At 47.7% G+C, this 24,415-nt stretch overlaps 2 long non-coding RNA genes across 2 annotated transcripts; both read left to right on the top strand.

Moving 5' to 3' along the window:
- The first annotated feature begins 291 nt into the window (after window positions 1-291).
- Window positions 292-18,177, top strand: LOC135914496 (uncharacterized). The gene is made up of 2 exons (XR_010568317.2): window positions 292-524; window positions 17,940-18,177. It is a non-coding gene; the product is annotated as an uncharacterized lncRNA (long non-coding RNA).
- Window positions 18,178-22,481: 4,304 nt separating this feature from the next.
- On the top strand, window positions 22,482-23,831 carry LOC135914497 (uncharacterized). Its single transcript, XR_010568318.1, has 2 exons — window positions 22,482-22,814; window positions 23,521-23,831. It is a non-coding gene; the product is annotated as an uncharacterized lncRNA (long non-coding RNA).
- The last annotated feature ends 584 nt before the right edge of the window (window positions 23,832-24,415 follow it).

Genomic DNA, 24,415 nt, shown 5'->3' on the forward strand with positions numbered 1-24,415 from the left:
GTTACATTTTCAGACACACCTGAAACATGTGTTCAAGAAGCCTGATTGGTCAATCTCTTTTTATCTAACGTTGGCGTTGATTTGCTTTTTGGGGGGAAATTTGTACGTTGTACATATCGTTCTGCTAAAATAAAGAAGAGATGTCTAGTTAAAAACAAAACATATAAATTATTCCTATGCTGAAAAGTTTATTAGAACAATACAGCTATTCAAGCGCTATTCCAGCTGTATGAGCGCGAATGAAAGAGCATTGTTCTGTAACCTAGGGCCATTTGCATAGCTTCCATTTAAAGAAAGCACTCCAGTCATCTGTCTAGCACAAAAAAAAGTATGCTCTGTAGATTCCGCCTGGCTGACATGCCTGTATTTGCTGTTGCCTTTTATAGCGAAATTAAGACGCAAATGATTTTTCGGTTCTTCATTCTGATGCGGCTCTGTCAACCTCCGCCCAATGCTCATGGCAAATGTGATAAGTGCATTTATTATTTTTGCCACGGTACTTCTGACTAAAAATGTTGCTGGCTGTGAGTAATTGCAACATCATTTCTTGCGTGAGATAGTACACCTAACCTCGTTTTCTGAGCATAGCCGCAAGGGTCCTGACTATCTCTTCTCAGCAAGGCGAAATACTTGAGTGACTCGATGCAATGGCTCATACCAGAACAAAAGTGGCGTCCGGTCCAGTGATACAAAAAGTAGACTAGAGGCACAAATACTACCACCACTTGCAATGGTTCCTACAATGACCCAATAACGTCCAGCGTACTATCAAATTTAAAGCACCATTTTGGTTTATAAATAACTAGAGAACATCGCAGTGTTCCTTGGTACGCCAGTTTACTAAGAAGGTTCCTGCGAATACGCCCACACTGTAGTTTATTCTCAGCTGCTTGATGTGTGTCATTTATTGATCGCCAAATTTGGAAAAGTGCTGAACACAGTAGGTGCCACTCTACATGCATTTCGCTCTATATGCTCTAAATATTTTCTCAAGCATAGCATATGCTTTTCGTAGCTAAAGTATTTAGGTAAGTTTTAGAAAAGAAGGATGTATACGATGAATGCCCATGACATTCCATGTACAATAATTGTTTATACCACCGCAAGAAAATAAATGGAGGTGTACTTTGTAAAGTGCGCTCGGCTTAAATGTGTGCTAGATGGATGCGCTTGATCCCGAAACACACAACGGTTTTTTACCTGTATTTCGTCAAAATATTTTTTGCTGGCTAAAGAACTTCACGGGCTGTTGCAGGAAAAAAACGTACTTAGAATCACATCAACATTGCTATTATTCTTCCTGGTTTCATTCTCGCTGCCGGCAAAGATGACGATGCTCTTGTCTTCTCAGTCAATAAAATAGCGACGAGTGTTACAGTAAATTTACATAAATAGAAACCGTTTTGATCTCATATGAAGAATATTGCTACGGGGTCGTATTCCCACTGACGAAGAGCCGCGCAGGAAGAAGACGAAGACGACGATTGGAAGCTGGCGCGGGCTGTTGCCTCTTGGTCAACTGCGGCGTATTGCCTTGTAAATATACTTGTAAATAGCTTTTCGTCGGTGTCTTCCTACGTAACATATTTGGTGGAGGTGGACGTTCCCTGTACCTCGTCACGGAGCTTCGCAGTGGACGGTCCGTCGAGCCTACCTTCATGGCTCCCGGCGACGCCAACCCGACTCCACCGGCTCCGACATCTGCTGCCACTTCGACGACCTACATCACCCTCTCCGCTCCCCGTGATCCTGGAGTATTCTCGGCAAAAGATTGGGAAGACGTCGAGGACTGGATCAGCCTTTACGAACACGTCAGCCGCAATAACCGGTGGGACCCAACTATCATGCTCGCCAACGTCGTCTTTTACCTCGCTGGCACACCTCGAGTTTGGTATCGGACGCACGAAGATGAGCTGACCAGTTGGGATTCGCTTAAGCAAAAGCTTCGAGACTTGTTCGGCAACCCCTACGGTCACCAACTTGCCGCGCAGAAGGCGCTTTCCGGTCGTGTGCAGACGTCAACGGAGCCCTACGTCACGTACATTCAGGACGTCTTGGCTCTATGCCGGAAAGTTGACGCACACATGACTGAGTCCGACAAGGTATCCCACATCCTCAAAGGCATTGCCGATGACGCCTTCAACTTGCTCGTGTTTAACAACGTCGCGACGGTGGATGCAGTTATAAAAGAGTGCCGCCGCCTGGAATTCGCTAAAAGCCGACGTATCGACCAACAGTTTGCCCGTCTGCCCAACACCCCAGCGACTTCTTCCTGTGCCGACGCTCCTCGTCCCAACAACACTGGCGATGTTACCAGGATTGTCCGACGTGAGATCGAGGCCGCCTATCCGGCTGCGTTCGACTCCAGCCCCTCCAATGCACCTGCAGTCACTGTTTCCCTGATCCAGGCAGTTGTCCGCCAGGAGTTCGCCAACATGGGTATTCACACCATCTGCTCGGCCCATCTCCCTGATCCCCACCCGGCATCTTCGATTCCACCCCGGCCCGCACCTTCTTACCCTCCACGTTTCCGCAACCCCTCTGAATGGCGCACTGCAGACGACAAGCCAATTTGTTTTCACTGCCATCGAATTGGGCACATTTCTCGGCACTGCCGCAGTCGCTGTAGTTCCCTGCACCAGTCTACATATACTGCCTACTCTCGCCCCCCAGGTGCCCTTTCTCGTCCCCATGCTGCCCGCTCAGATAATGCCGCCACCGATTCTCCTGCGCCGAACCGACCCTATTCTCGTTCGCCTTCGCCCCAACGACGACAATCTCGCTCTCCCCAGCCCCGTCGTTCCTATTCGCCGACTCCCTTCGGACGCCGCTCCCAGCCGGAAAACTAGACGATGCAGCGCCTCGAGGTGACGCTGCATTGCTCCCTACGCCGCCAAATCCTCTCCTGACGTTGCCCACCCATCTGAACCTTCTTGACGTGCAAGTCGACGGTGTTCCTGTATCAGCTCTCATAGACACTGGGGCACATTTGTCGGTAATGAGCGCGGATCTTCGTAACCGGCTGAGGAAAATAATCACGCCCGCCACGACGCCTGTTGTCCGTGTCGCCGATGGCGGAACAGCCCCCGTAATTGGTATGTGTGCCGCCCGCGTCTCCTTCGCCGATCGCTCCACTACCGTGCTATTCACAGTCATCGCTCACTGTCCCCACGACATCATCCTCGGCCTCGACTTCCTCTCCGCACATTCTGCTCTCATCGATTGCTCCGCCAGTACTCTCCGCCTCGACCTGCCTGTTCTGGATCCCGCTGAAGAACACCTTCCTCGCCTCAGTTCCGTCGACTTCGTTCGCTTGCCACCTTCGGCACTGACTTACGTTGACTTCGTGTCATCCCCGCCAGTGCCCGACGGTCACTACATCGCGGCTCCTATGCAAGACGTCCTCCTTACACACGGGATCACACTACCTCATACTATTTTATCTATTACGGCGAATTGCGTCTGCCTGCCAGTGGTCAATTTTGCCTTGACGACACAAGTGCTGTCACGCGGGATGTCTCTGGCCCAACTTTGCTCATTCGAGGATCACTCTGTAGCATCGATTTCAATAGACGACAATTCAACCGATCCTCCTCTACCTTCGCAGTCGGCGACTTGTACCATCGCCAACTTACAGAAAATGATTGCACCCGACATGCCCTCCGAGCACGCTCGTGCGCTCTACCGCGTTCTCATTTCCTACCAAGATATTTTTGACTTCAACGATCGTCCTTTGGCCCAAACAACAGCTGTTAAACATCGCATTAATACCGGAGATGCCCCTCCTATTCATCGCCGCCCGTATCGAGTATCACCGGCTGAGCGTCAAGTGATTCACACCGAAGTTCGCAAAATGCTTGCTAAGAACATTATTGAACCGTCATGTAGTCCATGGGCGTCACCGGTTGTGCTGGTAAAAAAAGAAGGATGGCTCATGGCGCTTTTGTGTGGATTATCGGCACCTTAACAGGGTTACCAAAAAGGACGTGTATCCCCTACCTCGGATTGACGACGCCCTTGACTGCCTCCACGGTGCTCGCTATTTCTCCTCTATTGACCTTCGCTCCGGCTATTGGCAGATTGCCGTGGACGATCTCGACCGCGAGAAGACTGCCTTTGTAACACCCGACGGTCTTTATCAATTCAAGGTGATGCCGTTCGGCCTATGTAACGCTCCTGCCACTTTTGAACGCATGATGGACTCCCTTCTTCACGGTTTCAAATGGTCCACGTGCCTATGCTACTTAGACGACGTTATAGTATTCTCCCCAACATTCGCTACGCACCTCGAGCGCCTCTCAGCAGTCCTGGACGTTTTTCGGCGAGCCGGTCTGCAACTCAACGCATCGAAGTGCCAATTCGGCCGTCGCCAGATTACCGTCCTTGGACATCTCGTTGACGCGAACGGAGTGCAACCGGACCCAGGCAAGATCCATGCTGTTACGCACTTCCCTGTTCCGAAGTGTGTCAAGGATGTGCGCAGCTTCATCGGCCTTTGCTCGTACTTCCGCCGTTTCGTCCAAAATTTCGCGGCCATAGCACGACCACTAACCGAGCTTTTGAAAAAAGACGCCCCTTTCCAGTGGGGAGATATCGAGGCCTCTGCATTCTCGCTTCTCATTGATCTTCTCACAACGCCCCCCGTTCTGGCCCACTTCGATCCTTCTGCGCCTACCGAAGTCCGTACTGATGCCAGCGGTCACGGAATTGGCGCAGTACTGGCACAACGCCAGCGTGGCCACGACCGTGTTATCGCTTACGCCAGCTGGCTCCTCTCGCCCGCGGAGCGCAACTATTCCATCACTGAGCGTGAGTGTCTGGCCCTAGTTTGGGCGGTTGCGAAGTTCCGCCCATACTTATATGGCCGACCCTTTTCCGTTATCACAGACCATCACGCGCTGTGTTGGTTATGCTCATTGAAAGACCCTTCAGGAAGACTTGGTCGCTGGGCCTTACGCCTCCAAGAATATTCGTTCTCTGTCACCTACAAATCTGGCCGACTACACAAGGACGCTGACTGCCTGTCTCGCTACCCGGTAGACGAGCCTGACGACGCCGACAGTAGTACCGCCGACGGCATTTTCTCTGTGTCTGCCTTCGCTAACATCGCCGATGAGCAGTACCGAGACCTATCGCTGCGAGTACTCATCGAGCGTCTGCGCTCTGCACCTACCGACGCATCCGTTCGCCGATATGTCCTCCAGGGCGGCATTCTGTACCGAAGGAGCTTCCTCCCTGACGGCCCTGATCTTCTTCTTGTCGTGCCACAACATCTACGACAGACTGTGCTCTTTCAGATGCATGACGCACCCACTGCAGGACATCTTGGCGTAACCCGCACGTACGACCGCATCCGCCGCCGCTTCTATTGGCCTGGTCTTGCTCGCTCCGTCCGACGCTATGTTGCTGCCTGTGATCCCTGCCAGCGTCGGAAAACGCCTCAGGTGCTACCTTCCGGTCATCTCCAGCCGATCCCCGTCCCTGTGGAACCGTTTTTTCGTGTTGGATTAGACCTCCTCGGTCCCTTTCCCACGTCATCCTCTGAGAACAAATGGGTAGCCGTCGCAACTGATTACGCCACCCGATACGCTATCACGCGGGCTCTACCTACCAGTTGCGCCACTGACGTCGCGGACTTTCTCTTGCGTGACATTATCTTAGTGCATGGCGCCCCGCGACAGCTGCTTACTGACCGCGGTCGTAACTTCCTCTCGAAAGTTATCGCCGACATTGTGCGTTCCTGCTCTATTCAACACAAGCTGACTACCTCATACCATCCTCAAACCAATGGCCTGACAGAGCGCTTAAACCGTACCCTTACCGACATGCTGTCCAAGTACGTTTCGAAGGGCCACCACGACTGGGACGTTGCCCTTCCTTACGTCACCTTTGCTTACAATTCTTCCCGGCACGACACCGCCGGATTTTCTCCATTTTATCTACTCTACGGTCGCGAACCGACCTTGCCCCTTGACACGGTACTTCCTCCTGCTGCGACCTCAACAACCGAGTATGCGCGCGACGCCATCGCCCTCGCCGATCATGCACGCCAGCTTGCCCGTGCTCGACTGACGGACTCGCAAACCACGCAGCAGCGTCAGTACAACGCCCGCCACCGTGACGTACAGTTTTCGCCTGGTGCACTCGTGCTCCTGTGGTCGCCCTGTCGTCACGTTGGACTTTCCGAAAAGCTCCTTTCGCGATACACAGGGCCCTACCGCGTGCTTCGCCAGGTGACGCCTGTGACTTATGAAATTGCTCCTGTGAGCTCAACCTCGTCATCTACTCTGGCGTCCAGTGATGTCGTGCACGTCAGTAGGCTCAAGAGCTACTACACTGCTTCCGAGTCCAGCCTTTAGTCGCTCCGGGACGGCGCTTTTGCCGCCGGGGGTAATGCTGCGGGGTCGTATTCCCACTGACGAAGAGCCGCGCAGGAAGAAGACGAAGACGACGATTGGAAGCTGGCGCGGGCTGTTGCCTCTTGGTCAACTGCGGCGTATTGCCTTGTAAATATACTTGTAAATAGCTTTTCGTCGGTGTCTTCCTACGTAACAATATTAAAAAAAATGATTCATCCATCATTTACTACAAATTAGAAAACGAGTGGGAGGGAACAGAAAACAGCAAAGCCTGTGTATATTACTATGCCAATCGTGAAGTGTTGTGCAATAAAAGTAGGGCAACCCAGATTGGTGATCTAGACGTAGATCCCTACTCGTACTAGAGCTCGTTCTCTCATCTTTAAGTACCAGAACATTCTGACGAAAATGACACCTAGCAATTATGCAGCAGGATTGTAATGCAAGAACCGACTATCACTGGATGAGATAACACCAGCATCCTGAATGTTTCAATTACCACTGAACCAAATGGTGAATGCTTTAGTTTTGAATGGCTGTATTTATCAACAATTATCGCAATTAGCTGCATCAATAATATATTTGCGCTGTGCATGCCTCTGAGAGAAACAGGAAAACGCTTCATTGTTACTTGATGAAGTCATGCTTCACACTTCATAAGTAAAACCACGTCCATAACAAACAATATTTCCCCCTGAAATGCTAATTTTGCCACCAGAAAGTTATGCCGGCTTGCGCAAAATTTCGTTTGACTCTTCGCTCCAAGCTTTTTTTGCTTTTGGAAGCTCCAAGATATATCATATACATTTCGTGACCTACATCAGGTTTTGACCCGCCGTGGTTGCTCAGTGGCTATGGTGTTAGGCTGCTGAGCACGAGGTCGCGGGATCGAATCCCGGCCACGGCGGCCGCATTTCGATGGGGGCGAAATGCGAAAACACCCGTGTACTTAGATTTAGGTGCACAGTGAAGAACCCCAGGTGGTCGAAACTTCCGGAGTCCCCCACTACGGCGTGCCTCATAATCAGAAAGTGGTTTTGGCACGTAAAACCCCATAATTATTTTTACATAAGGTTTTGCTCCAATAAAGGTGCAGAGTACTTTATAAAGTGCACTATCGGGTAGCGTTTCAAAGAATAACGCGCCACTCGCAAAACTTTCACAAAGTCTTTACAGTGTGTCATTGTCTGACATGAAAAATCAACAAAATGTAACTGATAGATTTTCCTTTTGCCTTAATGTATGGTATGGTACAAAAAAAACTTTATTCAGGTCCTCCAGGTCACGCTGGTTTGGTAGACCGAAGAGGGCCGCTTCCACGCCGGGATCGAAAGGCCTAGCCTCTCGTCCGTATCGCGGGCGCGGCGGACTACTCCGGTCTGCTCTTCTATTTCGGGACTTCGGAGAGCCGCGTCCCAACGCTGGGCATTATTTGGTTAAAAGAGTTACATAGTCTGGAATGGCTCATACTTCTGTAAGCAGGGAAAGATACGATGGTTCAATATGAATGAAGACACAAAAGAGAACAAAGAACGAAGCAAGAATGAAAGAAATATAAACATCAGCAATGGGGCCCATATCAGCGTAACCAAGCAAAGATAGAAAGGCTGAACATGGAAGAAGAAACGAAACAGAGAAAAAAAATAATGAAAGGAAAAGAAGGAAAGAAAGAGAAAGAAAGAAAGCAAGAAAGAAAGAAAGAAAGAAAGGAAGGAAGAAAGAAAGAAAGAAAGAAAGAAAAAGTTTTTAGACTGTGCACTTCGTTCTCTCATCTGTCGTTGAGGAGATCGACCTACAGCGCAATGCCTTCGCAGTGCAGCTTGTTATGTCTCCGAAGAAGTCAGACCCCAACAATCAAAAAACTTTATACATTACCACATGCGCAGAAGGCTTTCGCCGTCATGCGTTACAGGAGTTTAACATGCTGCCAATTTTTTTTCTCTCAATATTAGGATATAAGACAGCTCAATCCGTTCGTGGGTTGATACCGATGGAAATATTGCGGCTCCAAACGTTGATTTGGCATGGTAAAGCGTTGAACTGGCATGACACGGAAAATGGGACTTCTGTAAATAATAACGAGTTTGCAGTTCTACAAAGGCAGCGAAAGGACGTTTTTTTAAATATAAGTAAACACAAAATATTGACTGGCACTGCCGGTTGTGGTAAAGCTGATATCCCGTTTTTCTGCTGTAAAAAAAGTTGGGGGATGAATTGGCTAAGTTGGTGGCCTCAGTTAACAGGATATGGCTGAAGACGTTTCTGTCCATATATTTAGTCAGATGGCAGACTCATAGCTCGTAAAAATAATTCCAGCATGCTACTGCTCATTTTCCAATGACCTGTTTGTTACACTGGCACTTTGAAGGCGCAGTCAAAGTCAAAGCTTATTAGGAAACCTATCGAGTCTTCTTTTTGTAAATAAGTTTGCTATGTATTTGCACCATGTGTGTTTGTAGCATGATGTAGCATAGTTAAATATGAAAGGAAGCTTTACAGCTTGAAACAGTAGTGGCCGGCGCGGAGTTCTGAATATTCAACACAAGCAGTCGCCTCCCTTCTAGAGTCTCGTGCCAAAGCGGCAACAAGCTTTGTGATCATTGGCTGCTTCAATCATTCACTAAGAACTGACCTACCGATATTTTTATGATACATTAAAAGTAAAGAGCTTGACTAATAGCCGTCGCAAACGATTACCTCAGACTCAGTAAACAGTGGCTAACTCAAGGCACATGAGAGGCGCTTCAGCCACATTGCTTCTCTGCGGAGATCGCACCTACGTTTGAGCGCTTCGACTAGTGACAGCGTGACGATATTCTCAAACATTATTCTGGATGTCAAAGTGACCCTCTGCGAACCTGAACTATGTCATAATTGACGTCAGTAAGAGGTGTGATGTAGAATAAATGTAATTTAGGACTTGCGCTAACAGGTTCGACGAGAATTTCGGCGAGTTACTATGTATCACTCCCGTCGTTTTGTGTTGTCTCTTGCATCAAGAGGTCATCTACTCAATAATAAGTGATGTATATTCTTCTAAATATTTCACGTTTTTTTTTATTTTGCGAACGCCTTTGACTTGCTCAGGCTTCGTGCGTGCAGGCGCAAGCTGACCGCGTCTTCCCTCCCTCCCGCTCTCTGTCTCATTTTTCTATACCCTCTTTCCTTTCCCTCAAAGTAGGGTAGCCAACCAGATGCATTTCTGCTTAACATCATTGCCTTCGCTTTTCCTTTCCTTATGCTCCTCCTCCTACGCAGTTCTTTTCATGATGTAGCGCATACCTATAAGAGGTCAATGTCCTAATCCAGTGTCCCTTTAAATAACACGGCGAGGCCGAAATAACCTAGATATTCATGCTGCAGGTCTCAAACATTTTGTCCAAGAGATTGCGCCGTATTAAAAAAAATAGTGCTCATGTTTCAGGCCTTGCGAAACACACAGTTGAAATTAGCGACTCAGCAGTGAAGCACACAGTTAAAAGTAGTGACTCAATACTGTACATCACACAACGCAGCTTGAAGGTACATATAAAAATGCTTCAAAGTGCATTGCTCAGAAATCTACTTTTGTTATTAAATTCAAACAACAGATAACATGATATCCCCCACGAGAACCTAGCACGAATAAATGAAACCCACGCGGACTCTTCCGAAACAAAGCTTTGAAGAAAGATTCCGAAAAAAGCATGTGGCTTGCTGGCCGTTTCATGCGTACATTTGTCTAGATCACAATTTAGTGTTTCGCTCAATCTTTATCCACCTTGCAGACTTCCGCAGAATTGATTTGCCAATACACGAGAAAGGCCGAATCCAACTTTTTTCAAACTTCAACGCAATCGGCATTGATTTATGTACTTATTGATGGCGTGTATCATATTCTGTCCACGTCAGGATAACTATATATTATCTGATGTTACATTGAATGGAGTCCCCTATGTTACGACAGGCTAGCGTTCCGAAGTCATGCGGTTGGCTTCTACAAGAATATAGGCCACCTACGCCGCTCCATTGCAAGAGGCTCTGCAAGATTATTTTCATGCATGAACACACTGAAATTATATGATGAGTTCTCTCTACTTAAACTACTCTACTACTTTTGGCACCTAAACAGCGTTGCACACCCTTGTTTCTTCGTTTCACTATGCAATGTCACTTCACCGGACTGTGCAGAAAACTAAGCAAAATCAATATTTGGACGCAAACCGAAGCGTACATTTATTTAATTGACTAAGCAAATCTGGCACAAGAAGATTTGATGCATATATCATCCCATGTCATCGATAACGCTGTGCAATTTTTGTGTACGCGATTAATGTACAGGTCACAGTGCAGGTCTCATGCAATGTTCATGCAGAAGCACTGCACTGCCCAGAAAGTAGGCCTAAACGCGTACGCCAAGTAAGGTCGATGTACGTACACAGCGGTACACAGTTAAGGGGAACACCGGAGCGCATGACGTCTTCTCGGCGCCAGCGCCAGCCGGCGGCTGGAGCAAGTTTCGAGCATGCGCAGTAAGCGCCTGTGGGCAGTGCTCTTTCATCAGCCACTGCCGGGCTTCGGATCGCCGCGAACCTAGTAGCCCGCGTAGTCCGTATTTGGAAGCAGTCACTTTCCTTCCAGCTATAAGGAAAGTGACCGCTTCCAAATACGGACTATGCGCTGCACATCATACAGCAACGACATTGCCCTCTTTGTTTCGCCTTCTCATTACGCAACAAATCGCCCGTTTCAGAAAAAAAATTTACTGAATGTGCGCGTCGATTCCCATGGTTGCAAGATAGTTCAAGTGCTAGAAGATGAATGGCAGTGCACTGTGTTACTGGGGTTAGGGCTCTTCTGTCAACGCACTATTTCAAAATTGACGCAGAGGCCGTTCAAGAACGTTAATAGAATTTTTCAAGCATAGAACAACAACCGACGCGCAAAGGACGCTCCTTGGAAGCCGCGACGTCGGGCCACGATCAATGCGCGAGACCTCGCCATTTTAGCTGCTGCGGCTGACGGACCTGGTCCTTCTGTTCAAGAGATTAAGGAAAGTCGTAGACTGAATGCTTCGAAGAGAACCGTGAAGCACCGCTTGTACAGTCGAGGCATTCTGTTCGGTCGTACGGCATTTTTCATTTTAACTTATAATACTTTTTCTGCGTTGTAGTGCAGAACTAAATTTGGCGCGTACTGTAGAAACAATGTTAGAACAACTTCTACATAGCGAACGTGATATTAAAAAAAAAAAAACTTAACACCGCTATTGAGGCCAGGCAAACAGAAAACCCAGTAGCAATAAGTGAATCTGGCGGTGGTGTCGCAGCATTAGACACAAAGTTTTCGAACCTAGATTAACCCAACTGCGCAATATTCGACTGCGTTAAAAGCGAAGAAGATCAAAACAGATGCCTTGAGTCATTGAGAACAAAAGACGACGAGTTATAAAACCGTGGCTGAAGCCACAACTTAGCATGTTTTTTTTTTTTTTGGTGGGACACATACCGGCGCCAACGAAACAAGTAAAGAATCGGAGAAGCACGTCGCTCAAGTACGTAGTACCAAGTTGGGTATCCATTCTTTAGCCATCAAGCACGCACACCGCCTCGGGAAGGTTCACATTCGCAGAAACATGGTACATTAACAGCCAAATTTTTACTTTAGAAAAAAAAGATTCCCTTCGATAACGCTACTTCCTAATGCGAAATTTGAGCGCAGCTCTTCAGCTGTTTTGGCTAAACCCTCTGTGAGTCTCACACAATCCTTCTCGAGCGCCAGATTTCGCACCAGCCGCCGCAAACTGAGCGCAGCTCGGCGCAACTGCCTCGCTTATCGGGAGATCACGGGAAGCAGCGCGTAGGCGCATAGGAACGTTCCACGGCGAAGAGATGGCAGCGCATGACTGACGCTGCTAGCGAGTCAACTGAAGGTGGCTCTGCCTTTTGGCTTAGGAAGCGTGCACCGGGATCTGCTGATACTGAGCCGGCGCTTTGGCAACCGGAGAACACCGCGCGCGCTCGCGCGTTTACCGCTACCAAGCGAAGGGGTAGGAAGGGGTACACGCAGTGGCGAACGCTTGCGGTTATGCGTTTCTCTTTGGGTAGGAGTAGGGCCCTGCGCGAGAGATGGTGCCAGGAGCGCGCACAGCTAGAGCAGCGTGCTGGCCCCATCTATGGAGCTAGTTACGTCGAGGGACGACGGCGAGGCTGAACGGCGACGCGAAACGCAGGAACGGCCGCAAAGAGCTGCGATCTAAAACAGGTCGTTCTACATAACTGTAAACTGAGGTATTCCGCTATTATCATATCTGACGATATTTCTGAGCTGGTACGTCGGAAAAGGAAAATACAATGGGATTACGCAAAATTTCTTTAAAAGGAAGGTTAAAAGGTGACTCTGAAGTATTACACACTGACAAGACAATAAGCGGTAAAAATACAATAGTGACACAGAAAAACTAGTTGTTTCAGTGAAATGACCTCGTTTGTCTAGAAGCGTGGGCCTCTGCTTCCTAGTAATTGCCTGTAGAAGTTTTAAAAACAAGGTCGAATAATTTCGCACACTTTTGCAGATGACTAAACCATCTGTTGTACTTCGACCTCTTGCTACTTGGGGTCCGAAGTTCTGTAATTCACTTTGCTCGTGGAAGAGTAAGGGAACTTCAGGCTGGGCACGACGTTCAGGAGGTTTCACAAACACGTTGATATTAACATATTTAGAAGAAAATCCAAATTAATATAGAAAAAGTTCATGATGAAGTTGTAGCAGCCGATCACTCCCGCCGCCCGTAGCTCCTATGCCCTGCGTGGTCATTGTTCAGTCACTTCCCCCAATCTGGCGTCAGGAGGCCGATGACATGAGGCCCCACATATCCAAAGGTCGGTTGCCCTTTCCCCCTGAAGGGAGGTTTCTGAGAAACGCACGCACATCACTGGGCACAAACGGGGAAAGAGGGAAACGTGAGCTGACCAAACGTGCACTGCCTCCACCCTGGCGTGGGCATGGAGACATTCCCTAATATAGATGTGCAACAAAAAGGCCTCGGTAAAAATAAAATATCATCATTGTCTTGTCAGTCATCTTGTCAGTCTTTGTCTTGTCAAAAATGTGCGAGCCAATATTTTGCACCATCCAATTCTTCTTGAGCGATGCAACCGCTGGCTAACGGAGTGTGATCGTCCCGACTCGGGCCAACTTTAAAAACGCGTGAACGATTTGCTGCGCGATGATCCGAAGCGCAGCCGGACGCGATGAAAGAGCACTGCCTACCGCGCTCACTGCGCCTGCGCGAAGCTCATTGCACCTGCCGGCTGCCGGTGATGCCGAGGAGAGGCCACGCACTCCGGCGTTCCCATTAGCAGTGGACCACTGTGTACCAAGTGAAACGTCGAGGGATTGACATCTCGAGGATAAAGTGAACGTATAATGCTTGTTGAGAATACAGAAATATGGGTATGCGGGGAGTTACGACACTTTCACCCAAATACATTGCCGTTGTGGCAAATATGCAATCTCTAGAATATCCCTACAGTTAGCACATACCCAGTGACACGTAATAAATGCCACACTGGGAAAGGCCATCTACAAGATATTTGAATATATTGGGTGATGGTGGTTGTAGCGAGTTGTATCAACAGGGAAAAAAATTTGAGCACAATAGCGCCGCTGTATTTCATGCGCCATTCCATTGAGAGGCCTGTCTATTTTACAGATGCCTATGACCACACATTATCTGTATAGGCTCTGTGTTGTGATTTGCCTTTCTTATGTACCAAAAAGATGTGTTCTCAATGGTGCTAATTTTCGAGTGAACATTCTAAGCTTACAAGCCTGGCCATCGATCCGGTGGCATGTTTAACCTTACGCACCTCGTCGAAGACAAAGTCGCCGATCTGCAGCTTCGCTTTCCTCCCCATCAGGAACGAACGGACGTAGCTATATAGTCTGGTACCCAACTCGAGGCCTGCGACGGAGGCCAGAATTTATTCATGGAGAACGTCGTCAAACGCTTTCTCGTGGTCTAGTCCGAGCAGGGCCCTGGTGTCCCTGGTACTACCGTCGATGATTTGATGTTTGCTGATCTTATGGCGTCCTGCGGCGACAGGCCGACACGGAAGCCAATCATGCTGTAAGTGTAGATGTTCTCTTGGAGATATCTGTTCAGTCTGTTAAGGTCGACGTGCTCCGCCACATTCCCGACGCAGGAGGGGAGATGGATGGGTCCGAGTTTGTCCACGCTCGGAGCCTTGCCAGGTTTGGGGATCAGGACGACGTTGGCGGTCTTCCATTGCTCTGGAACGCTGCCGTTTTTGCACGTCTCGTTGATCTTCTCGGTGAGGCATGCGATCGAACGGTCGTCAAGGTTCCGCAGCACCTTATTGGTGATTCTGTCGGCACCGGGCGCACACTTCCCCTTGAGCGCAAAAATGGCTTGTCTAATTTCCCCCACGGTGAAGTCTTCGTCCAATTCCGGACGGGCTGGGCCGAAGTAGCCGGAAAACGGGTCTTCCGTCTCCGTGCTTTACGGAAAGGTGCTCCTTCATGAGCTTGGCAACCAGCTTGCCCCGGAACAGGGTGTGGTAGCTTCGTGCAGTGCTCTGGCGAGCGTGTGTCTCTGACTGGATCTGGTGCTGCCCTCGTTGAGGAGATGTTATAGCATGCCCCAGGACTAGCCGTTATGCATCTGCCCGTCAATCGAGTCACAACCCACGTCCCATTGCTGCTTGCCGAGGGTTCGACAGTGATCTTCGATGGCCTTGTTAAACTCGGAGATCGTTTTCCTCAATCTTCGTATAAACCTTTGTCTCTTCCATCGGAGAAGCAGCGCCCGCTTGGCCTCGATCAGATGGGCTAGCCTGCTGTCCATCTTCTCTACCTCTAGGTCACTGACGATCATCTTAGTGGATGACTCGGTGTCACTCTTGATTCGCTCGCACGAATCTTCCAGGTAATTGGGGACGGCTGCGCTGTCCTTGCCGCAGAGCTTGCGAAAAACGTCGCAGCCCGTGACAGTGAATTCTCTAGATTTACTTCGGGCGACTTCAAAGCGGGTCTCGAGCGCGTAATGACCACTACCAAACATTGTTGCGGTGTTACTCCACTCGGCACACTTGTCAAGTGTACATTATATAGGAAGCAAGTGGAGGTGTGCAACGCCTGTGGCCGCCTTGGGCATCGAGTGGACGTCTGCCCCTCGCCGGACGAAGGCATGTGCAGAGGATGCGGCGTCGCCAACCGGGACGAACAACACAAGTGCGACCCCAAATGCATGCTGTGCGGAGGCCGGCACTTCACCCCTGCCAATGAGTGCAAGCAGAGGTACAGACGCCGTACCTTGTCAGACGCAGGCGCGGGGACCAATCCCGAGCTAATAGAAGCAAGTCTCCAGCCCTCGCCATGGGCGAACGACAACTCCCGGTCATCGGCGGTCGCTCCGCGGCTCGAGGGAGCTCTAGATCCAGGAGCTCCTCTCCGCCTTCCGGACGCCATTCCAGGTCTAGGGGGAGATCCAGGTCGAGGGGAAGGGGAAGATCCATGTCCAGTGGCACATCCAGAAGCCACTCCAGGAGCCGCTCTGTCTCCAGGGCATGGTATGAGTCCAGTGCCGGCCAGCAGAGGAAGAGAAAGTCGACCTTATTGTGGACAGATATGGTTGCTGGCGGCACCGAAGCGAGACCCTCCCGGGTCCCACGCGACCCACTTCCAGAGCAAGCCAGGCACGCCGAGGTAGCGCGCCTTCAGAAGGAAAACGTGGACTTAAAAGAAGTGGTCAGAGAAATGGCTAGCGAAATGACAGGCATTAAGAAATTGGTGGCCAGTCAGAGTGCTTCGGCCAACGCGTCGGCGCCGACCGCCACAGAAGCACCAGTTCCGGCCAGCGACTCGGCTGGGGCCGCCAAGCGTAGGGCAGTTTCCAGTAAGATTCAGATTCGGAAACTAATAAGATAAATACATGCTGGCCACGCTCACTAAGAGCGTGCAGCAGGTAAAGCAAGGCTTAGCACAGGTGCAAGTCGCCCTTGGAGACCCGAAGAGAGGCCTAGGCGCGCTGGCCGATAGCATGGACGCCCTCGAGCGTCTGGTGATACCAAATAATAGGTCCGTAACTCCGATGCGGGTCTTTGTTCCGAACGCGTCGGCGACTGTAATCAGGGCTACCAGCACATCAGCGCGTCAGAGTGGGCGGCGCTTTTCACGTGCACCTGTGTTACAGCGAGTACCCCAGACAATTTATCTAATCATGGATAGTTCCAAAGAGGAGTTCAAAATTTGACAATGGAACTGCAGGGGGTACTCAAACAAGAGGGCTCCATTGCAGCAATATTTTGTATGGCTAGCGAACACACCACAGGTAATAGCATTACAAGAAACCCTCGTCTCTGTCGCATCCCTCTCTGGTTATCGGGCCGTCTACGGGCAGCCCGGAGGACGGGGAGTATGCACGTTAGTTCACATGTGGCTTGCACACTTGTCTCACGACCTGAATCTAGAGAGTTGCAAGGTCGAATACGTCATGGCGGAGGTTCTGCTCAACACGAGATAACGCAACCAGCGGAGAAACAGCATGTTTGTAGACAACATCTACAGCAATCCTAGGGACTCGCGACAGCAGTTCGATACGATACTCAAGAAGTCCGTCGACCTGTCAACCACCCTGCCCCTGGTCGTCGTCGGGGATTTCAACGCCCCGTACGGAGTGTGGGCGTACGTCTACGACACGAGAAAGGGCCGGAGGCTGTGGCAGAACGCCAACAAAATCGACCTCACCATCATCACGGACAAGGCGTTCCCCACCCGAATTGGCAACTCGGTGAGCCGGGACCTCACCGCAGTGTGTGTGCATTTTTCAATCTTCCGTTTGCATCGTAATATTTCCTGCAGAAGCCCCTATCTTCAATGCAAAATGCACACCTAAGCAAAAAAAGAATGCTTTGTTGACATAAAAGGAAAATATTTTTGCTTGCTTTTCAATGAAGTAGCACTTCTGACACTACGAAAAAGGGTTGAACCTTTTTAGCATGGTAATATCTCGTACCGAATAACGATACCGATGGTGTGAGCAGTTTTTGTTTTTATTTATCGTTTTACTACTTGGGGAGCGGGGGTGGGTCGGTGGCCATCAACAGGCTTTGGCAGCGGGGACAATACACAAGGAAACAAATACTGAACACATAAAATCAGTGCAAGCATTACAAGACGACATTATCGAAACTCCATGAAACGCGGAGCAATGCAGAGTGTAATATATTACCAAAATGTAATGGAATTTTTTTTAAATTGAAATCTAAGTAATTTTGTTCTTAACACTTATCTAACGTTTCAAAATATATATGCATTCTTCATGACATAGATTTAGTAGAATTCAAGCGACCATTTTGTGTCTGCCCGGGGAACGAAAATGCTGAATTGGGAAGTGTAGAATTTCTTGCGCCTGTATTATTCATGCAAGTTTGTAAAAATTGGAACATAAAAGAGTGGTGAATGTTCTCGCCGTGTTACAAAATGTTTTGTCAGTCCGATGCCGCAAACGTCTTAGTATAAACCTTGTGCAAAATATTGTGACCGTAGTCTTTGCAGTGTGACGCATCACTATTGCAGCACGCAAGAGACCCGTGCTGGACCCGGACGCCCACTGTATGCAGTGCACATGCGCGACCATGAAGTACAACCTATGCACGCTGAACATCACGACCAACTGCATGTGCATTGATGGAAAGTATCGGCGAGGACAGGGTGGGCCATGCATACCGGTGTCGGAATGTTATCGCTGAGTTTTAGCGAGCATTACATATATGCTTTTAGGAATAAATAAAAACATATTAAAAACCAAGACAAATGGGCATTACTTCAATATATTTGCCGCTTGGACAAAGATATTCAGCGCAGTGGGAATGTAATCTCGGAGGTACGTATTGCTGTATGAGTTCACACAGTGGCGCCCAAATGATATTTAAATGATTTAGAAGTGGCATAGCTTGCGCGTGGTGTAACCGAGCAAAGCTGTTAAATTCAGCTACTTGTTCGTGTGCCCTGCAAATTAATCCAATTGTAATTAATGAGTCAGATGCCATTCCAAAACAAGTGACCTTCTGCTTGCTGTACCATAAATGAAAACATATTTTTTCGGAAAATATGCATAGTATCAAGATTTTTGTTGAGTTCCTTGTTCCTGATGTGTTATCTGTACCGGTGAGAAATGGTAGTGGTACTAGTGTACCAAAAATAAACAAGTGACACAAAGCGTTACACCTTATCAACATTTTCAACATGCCACATTGCCCGCCGCGGTGGCTTACACTCTAAGAAACGTTTACAATCTTTGGAGTGCATATTTGCACACAGCAACAATCATCATCTGCCTTGCCCGCATTTCCATTCTTGAAAATGCTGCGCTCGTTACTTTCCTATCGGGAATGCTATGTCATGCTGATAACGTGCATGCCGTTCGTTACTGGAAAGTACCGGGCTCGCCGCGTTAAAGAAAGGATATGCGGACAAGACAAACGACGATTATCGTTGCGTGGCAAATATACACCCCAAAGGGTGGAACTGCTTTCAGAGTGTAGCGGCTATGGTGATGCACTCCTAAGCGAGAGGTCACGGGATCAAATTCCGGCCGCTGCGGCTGCATTACAATGCGGACGAAATGCAAATATGCTCGTGTCCCGTGCATCGGGGGCACGTAAAAAAACCCTAGGTCGTTGGAATTCACACGGCGTCCCCCACTACGGCATGCGTCATAATGAAATCGTGGTGTCAGCATGTGCAAGCTCAAAATAAAGGAATTAAACATGGCGTATTCGACTGCGCTTTCAAGAGCAATCTGAAAAGAGAAACTATATGTATAGTGCATTTTTTAATAACCAAAACATAGGACTAATCAGTGGCTATATTTTTGTTGGTTCTGTAAATTACTGAAAACGATCTGTAATCATTGTTGTTCTAATTTGTAACATGACGACATAATGATGGATACAGCGCCAGAGAAAAAAAAACAATGACGACGGAAAACCAAACAATAACCAATGTCTCGTGACTGAAGTTTGATTCAGGAAGCGTGTAATAATAAACAGAAAGAGAAAGAAATGAGTATCAGTAACATCAGTGGATCACTACATCACCCATATCGAGGCATCCACTATCTTTGCAGCTGACGTCACGCCAGAAAAAAAATACTGCATACTAATTCAACAATTCCCAGACAGAGGAATCAAGTCTGGGCTCACCCAAACAACACTATTTTGGCTAATGTAATACAGAAATAGGCGTCAATCACATCCTTGTTGATTTGTTGTTTACACCTAAAGAACTTTTTCGTGTCAGCAAATTTTAGTCGGTACTTTTATTCATGGTACTCCGCGGCCATGTGCCACCCAGATCAGACGTGTATCCAGACAGATAATGCAGTCAGAAAACAGCCTGCTCTATGCGAACTGTCAAACCTGACAAAGGAACCGTATGTATGAGGACAACACTGCATTACACGTAGTTGTGAGAACGGCGAACATCGCAACTGCGCAGTGGCCGACTGGCTCGAGTGCGGTCCGTTCTTTAAAACTACTGAGTAATTCAAGCCATATATAGTAGGAGCAGCAAAGGCTTCAATCACGTCACACGTTGCTGCCACATTCCTCATGCCATGTAAATATTTCTCATTCTATCAAACACTGTCGCCATTCTTTGTTTACTGTATGATAGCTAGACCTCTGATTGGAAAACATACATGTTTGACTTTAGTCAAATTTTTACACCGACACCAGATGGTCACGGCAGGGTATTTGGCACATGAAACCCCCCCCCCCCCCCGCCCCCTCTACACGCACATGATACACGAGCCCGTCAGGGCGGATTTTCATCACGTCCTACAAAAAAGTACTTTCCTTCGAATGGCTCGATTGTGCTGATTTCTTGGCTGGGCAAACATATTTAAAACCTAGGCAAGTATCGTCTGTATAAAGTATTGTTACTATTGTATCATTTATTTCGAATAGCATTCTTGGCCACTGCTATACTAGTTTTCTTTCCGGCTGTCTAAACTATCTAGCTGGCTTCTTGCACCGATCACTAACACTGTGCAATCTAAAAATGTACGTAAATCTCGAAGGAAGTGCCGCTGAAAATTCACAAGAAAATTTTACCGTTGCTGAGAGGGACCGAACCCACCTCACACGGTTTTTTGTTTCAATACAACAGCCCGGCACTATGCCTTAGCAGCTATCATTTATCGATTAAAGTGTTGCTCATCAGGAGTTGTAATGCATACCATTGCGCAATATGGTGCAATAACCTCATGCTTGCTCACAATGATGCTTGGTGCACAACATTGCACGAATGGGTACTACGTAGCAATACTCTAACACTCGCTCATCAATCCCTCCATGTTCCATAATTACGGCTCACCTATGACATGAAGAGACTCGGGTAGCAAGAGATGCGAAGAACCAGCTCTTTTCACCAGGTTAAACATGTCTGCCTCTATGGAAAGCGCAGGTGCAGATTTAGGAAAGCTCTAGAATCTCAAACATCCACGCGTACGGCACCCTCGAGCGACGAAGGGTAATCTCCGACGCCCCTAGCACAGAGGTCATTACTTGGTGCTAGTGCTCAAAGCACCCTGTGTAAAACAAGCGGACCCATTACTATCAGGGTGCGAGCACGATTGTAAAATTAGAGTATGAGACCTCCACTAGCTGTTGCCAAAGTTAGGCATGTAGCCATCCAATGCATGAATAAATGTAACGTGTCAACTTCGTAACATCATTTTTGTACCCTAGTGCGCAATACACCGTCTGCAGTGCGAAAAAGGCGTTTCACATAACACACTGCGGGTGCGTCTTTGATGCAGCCCTCCTCACTATGAATTCAAAAAAAAAAGGTTAAAATGTAGCGAACATAGGAAGCGATTCGTCGATTACGGAACCATCTGTTTTTCATCAATTATTGTTTTTATTCATTTCATTCATCAATAAAAAAAGATATAGTTATCGTGAATGCACCTTACAATATAATCAAAACTGACTAAATTCATGTACCGCTATGAAATATATCACTAAACTGTAAGGGCCACTTTTCTTCGGAACCACTAAAGCATTCTGAAAATATCATACAAACTGCGAGTTCTACCACTTCATGCGCTTAAAATGCTATAAAGGATTCAGTTCACAGAGCTGTCATATCTATTTCTGTTGCCGAGTTACTCATTTGTAAATTTCCAGCTGCAGTTTCTAAAAATTTACCAATTTCGGGTAATTCTGTAAACACTTCAGTTCCCTGCATCGAAGCTCAGCCCAACAAAGGGACTCTAAGTTAACATTTTTTTCTCTCTGAAATGCAACCACTTTCATTCAAAAATCGGACAAGCAGTTGTCCATTGCATTAATTGCATTTCTGCGTTTTAGATGTATTTTAATTCGTGGCATTCGTGTTGTACTCACACGAAGCTTCCTCTTTAGACGCCTGTAAAACCCCGTCTACATTAGCATTTCTTCAAAACCGTGGTTTTGCATAACTTAAGTTTAGCGCGTGGTCTAGTGAACTTGTAAACGCACAGAACATCCGCACAACAAATAAGTACTACATAAATTGTTGGCGACAGTTGGGTGTTGAAAACTTAAGCACAAAAAGCAGCCCGTAAACATTTCTCACAAATAATATGTCTTTTACATCAACGCAAGAATATCTACTTCCTGTTCACACGCAACTAAATAGACAGCTTTCGTCCGTAAGTTTAAGTCCTCCGAAAAACGGTAGGAAAGCGCGAGCGGCCTATCTTAAATGCCTAACGGGTACTTAGAGAATGTGAGGGCGCTGGACAGGCTCTTAGCCTCGGACGCACTCATAAGAGAAGAGCGGCGCTTCTATTTCATTGTGTCGGAACTGTCAACGCTGACATTTCTTTTCACGCCGCCAGCCGTCTGCTGAGCTCCGCTGAGTGGTCTTAGTTCCTCCTCTGCGCTCCTCTCCCGCTCGGCTCTTCTTCCAGGTGTGTCCAGCAGGCGTCCCCAAAGGGGCCCTCTCTTTGCCGTTCAGGAAATTGCGTGTCATACAGAGAGAGGGCAATAAATAAAGCGAGAGGAAACAGTTGTTGCTTTAAGTAAACACCAGTATTCAATGCTGCCCGCAATGTAATATAAAGCACTCTTCTACGGGTGCAACGTCGGCGGCTCAGTGTATGTTCCAGTTGGAAGCCTATAAGCGCCCCACCCGCCATTAACAGTGGTGGAAACTGTCACGCACTCGACGGGCAAAGGAGCGTTTCGGTCAATGGCGGCATCTGCGTGCCGCCTGGGTCCGCGGTGAGCGGGGGAAATGCGAACGGAAGATCACGTAAGAGCCGTACAGCCCGCAGCTGGACGGCTTTACCGGCTGTCACTAGAAGTGCTCGCACGATGAATCTGCTACCGGCAAGGCCGGTTGCCTCGTGTCTTGTCATAAGTGCTGCGCTTTTGCCGCTGAACTTCACCGAGGCAATAGGTACGTGTTCTGAAAGGTGTTTCCGTTGTCTTTGACGGCACGCAAAGGCGTGAGTGTTTCTTGTGTTGCCTGCGAGAAATCGGTGTACATATAGCTTACTCAATGACGCGAACCTGGCAGGCTGCAGGGGCGAGCGTGCTTTTCGCACGCTCGCCCCTGCCCGAGTATCACTCGCATACAAACTAGCGGTTGTTATCCCCGATTGTTCGCGGAATTTTGAGCTTCACGCGCAGCAATTCGCATATGATGATCAGGTCTTTGCCTTTCATAATCTTAGCAAGTTCATTTTTTTTAGCTTATACATGGTGGTAACGAACGAGGACTTAGGAAGTTAATATTTTCCATGATCATATAAAAGATATATAAAAGACAAGATATACTGGACTTACTTTTTATCATATATGCGAATTCATATCATATCATATGATCATCATATGCGAATTGCTACGCGTGAAACTCAAAATTCCGCGAACAACCGGGGTCGCCTTACTGAGCTGCGAAAAATGTGAAAGATGTTTTAAATACATAGTTTTCACAATACACACACCTACAACACTAAGTTGCCGTTTGTCTTTTCGTTTTCCTCTCACTTAGATTTCAGAATTTATTCATTTGACGGCAGTGTACTTTTGGCGGTATACATAATCTGTGGCGCTGTCGTTTTTATGCTTATCAAAACATTACAAGTAATTGTACAACGATGCAGGCAGGAGGTGTCTATCGGGCGAGACTTATCAAGACTGTGCAAGTCGCGACTGCGTTGAGCAAACATGCATGCGAATGACACGGCCAGAAAATTGCACCATCGAATGTGTGTCGGGCTGCTTCTGTGGGGAACGACGGTATCGAAACAAGAAAGGACGATGTGTGACCTTCAGCGAGTGCTCTGAGGAACGCTGATTCGAACCAAGAGTAATGCACGTCACACATGAAAAGGTCCCTACAATGTGAACAAGAGAATACATGTCACTTTTGGGAATAAATACAAATATCTGAAGTTCTGAAAGTCTAATAGAAGTGTTGTGCCTGTGTTTCTTTATTTTGAGTCAAAGAATCGCATATGTTACATGTTTCTGAATTACTTTAATATTGTATTGGAATTAGGTTGGATATCGTATCTTTTTTAGCGTATCCCTATATTCTTGGGTCTTCAGAACCTATCCGACCTCACATTAAGGAATGACCACTTCAAGGCAATATTCATGTTTTGGAAGGTAACAGCCTTAAATGGAAAAGCACTAACGCAAAGAAGAAGACGATACGGGCGCCGTGCCTATGTTCTTGTCCGTTTAGCGCTGTTGCTTTCCGAAACATAAATTATCACCCACTCGCCCAAGCTCCCCTTCTAGATACGGCAATGCATTTTATTCGCCGAACGAGATTATATAAGGCGAACACAAGGCCAACTCGGGAAGCGAATCGCATTTCAACAAAGTAAGCAGTTCAAAAAAGAATAAATCGTACGACACCTTGACACATGGTAAATGTAGACAATGTATGTGCACCTTTGATAGTGTTTTTCGCTTCTAGATTTGTCATTCTTGCCTCTTTTTTTTTTCGTTCATGTTTCCTTCACTATGACCACGATAGAAAAAAAATAA

Source organism: Dermacentor albipictus, chromosome 8, assembly GCF_038994185.2.
Source record: "Dermacentor albipictus isolate Rhodes 1998 colony chromosome 8, USDA_Dalb.pri_finalv2, whole genome shotgun sequence".
NCBI classification, from domain to species: Eukaryota; Metazoa; Arthropoda; class Arachnida; order Ixodida; family Ixodidae; genus Dermacentor; species Dermacentor albipictus.